This window comes from Tachyglossus aculeatus, chromosome 2 (genome assembly GCF_015852505.1).
Source record: "Tachyglossus aculeatus isolate mTacAcu1 chromosome 2, mTacAcu1.pri, whole genome shotgun sequence".
NCBI lineage: Eukaryota > Metazoa > Chordata > Mammalia > Monotremata > Tachyglossidae > Tachyglossus > Tachyglossus aculeatus.
Window position 1 is genome coordinate 70,013,592 of NC_052067.1, and position 2,637 is coordinate 70,016,228.

The 2,637-nt window shown below is 42.3% G+C and overlaps 1 non-coding gene across 1 annotated transcript; it reads right to left on the reverse strand.

Annotated features, from left to right (window-relative positions):
- Nucleotides 1-467: 467 nt before the first annotated feature.
- On the reverse strand, nt 468-605 carry LOC119925113. The gene has a single exon (XR_005449782.1). It is a non-coding gene; the product is annotated as a small nucleolar RNA SNORA7 (small nucleolar RNA).
- Between the last annotated feature and the right edge of the window lie 2,032 nt (nt 606-2,637).

Here is a 2,637-nt window from a genome sequence, read left to right on the forward strand (position 1 = left end):
CAGAAGGGCCTAATGGATACAGCGTGGGCCTGGAAATCTGAAAGACCTAGGTTCTAAACCCAGCTCTGCCACTTGTCTGCTGTGTGACCTTGGGCTAGTCACTTCACTTCCTCTGTGCTTTAGTCACCTCATCTGTAAAATGGGGATTAAGAATGCGAGTCCCATGTGGGACATGGATGGTGTGCAACCTGATTACCTTGTATCTACCCCAGCACTTAGTACAGTGCCTGGCACATTGTTGTTGTTGTCTTATGTTGTCGAGTCGTGTCTGACCCATAGCGACGTCATGGACACATTTCTCCAGAAACGCCCCACCTCCATCTGCAATCATTCTGGTAGTATATCCATAGCTTTTTCTTGGTAAAAATATGGAAGTGGTTTACCATTGCCTCCTTCTGTGCAATAAACTTGAGTCTCTACCCTCAACTCTCTCCCAAGCCACTGCTGCCCAGCACAGGTGAGTTTTGACTTGTAGCAGATTGCCTTCCACATACTAGCCACTGCCCAAACTAGGAATGGAATGGATATGCCTCTGCTTGACTCTCCCTCTCTTACTCAGGACTGGAAGAGTACTGGGAACTCTCCAGGTGCAACCCTCAGAGGAGGCCTGGCACATAGTAAGCATTTAACAGTGCTCTGCACACAGTAAGTGCTCAATAAATACGATTGATGATTTAACAAATGCCATTTAAAAAAAAATGTATCTAGCTTCTGTTGAACTCCCCCTAGCACTTATACACTGCTTCCTCGTTCGTTCATTCATTCAATTCATTTATTCAAATTTATTGAGCACTTACTGCATGCAAAGCACTATAATAAGCACTTGGGAGAGTACAATACAACAACAGACACATACACTGTCCACAACCAGATTACAGTCTAGAGAGCTTCTTCATACTTAATAGGTGCTCATTCGATACCATTGATTGCCTGAAGCTTGAAATTGGTAGTTCAAAACTCAAAAAAAAGGAAGAAACAGTCACACAGTGAGTAGTAAGACTGTAGAATTCTTTACCACTGGAAAAAGTGCATGCACTCAATACATTCAAGAGAAGATTGGATAAATTAATGGACAAAAGGTCCACAACAGATTATTAATGGAAAAGTTAAGGATGTTAGATCATCATCATCATCAATTGTATTTATTGAGCACTTACTGTGTGCAGAGCACTGTACTAAGCGCTTGGGAATTACAAGTTGGCAACATATAGGGACAGTCCCTACCCAACAGTGGGCTCACAGTCTAAAAGGGGGAGACAGAGAACAAAACCAAACATACTAACAAAATAAAATAAATAGAATAGATATGTACAAGTAAAATAAATAAATAAATAAATAGAGTAACAAATATGTACAAACATATATACATATAATGATGGCATTTATTAAGCACTTACTATGTGCAAAGCACTGTTCTAAGCACTGGATAGATCATAAATCCATTGTCATGAGGATAGATGACAAGGAGGGTGATCTCACTTTGTTTTCAATTATTCTTTGATGCCGTTCTTGGAGACGGAATACTATGTGAACAGTCTACTGGTCTGACCCACTAACACCATTTCTCAAGTTCTTATTTACTAAACCAGTTAACCTGAGCATCCAAACTTTTCTCTCCAACCTGCCCCAAGAGGTATCATTCCTGTACATGAGATGCAAACGAGGGGCTACTATCCGTAAACTCAACAATGGAGGTCTTGCAATGAACTGTTTTGGGTTCATTGCTCAGGCTATTGGTGACATTAATAATACGAGGACTGTGCCACTGGAAATTGTTGCCCTGAGAGTAAATGTTCAGTCACTGGACTAGGGCACCCATTCCTTCAGACCGGAAGGCCGTAGGGTACCCCAGGGTCCCCAGACGGTTTAAGGACTGTAAGCTCACTGTGGGCAGGGAATGTGTCCGTTTATTGTTATATTGTACTCCCCTAAGCGCTTAGTACAGTGCTTTGCACACAGTAAGTGCTCAGTAAATATGATTGGTTTCCTGAAGGTTTTGATAGCATTCTCTAAACCCCGGACTGCTCCCCTTGGCCAGAAGACAGCTGACCCCCATGTCTGGGAAGTGGAAGGAACCTCCAGAAGGAGGGAGGTCTTCTCCAGTTTTTAGAGCATTGCAAAGGCTGAGACTGTGACTAGTGGAATTTTTGGACTGAGCCTCAAAGGAGGATTAACCTCTGCTCCTCTAGCCACAATGCCCTACTGCTTTGGTATTTATCGGTGTCCTGCCTCAATTTTTAATGTGTGATTTTTGGACTTTTCCACATACATCTGCTGCCAATCTCCCTTCTCCCCTTATTCTTTGGTTATGAGTCCCTAGGAGCCAGGGACAGTGTCGAATTCTCACCCAAGTATTCTTTCCCAGTGCTCTGTACCTAGTAGGCCCTTAATAAATACTCTGCTGTTATCTGAAAGCTTAACACTCTTCCAAACTGCAGTAAACTGCAGTTTAGGGAGCAGGTTCCCACAAAACTATTGCAAAGTGATTTGGGATTATTTTGAAATTAATCATTAGTATTTAGTAATTGCTTATTGTGGGCAAAATACCGCACTTAGCACTTGGAAGAGTAAAATAAAAGTAGAGGGTAAGGATCCTGCCCTTGAGGAGTTTACAATCCAATGGCCTGAAGTCACTGA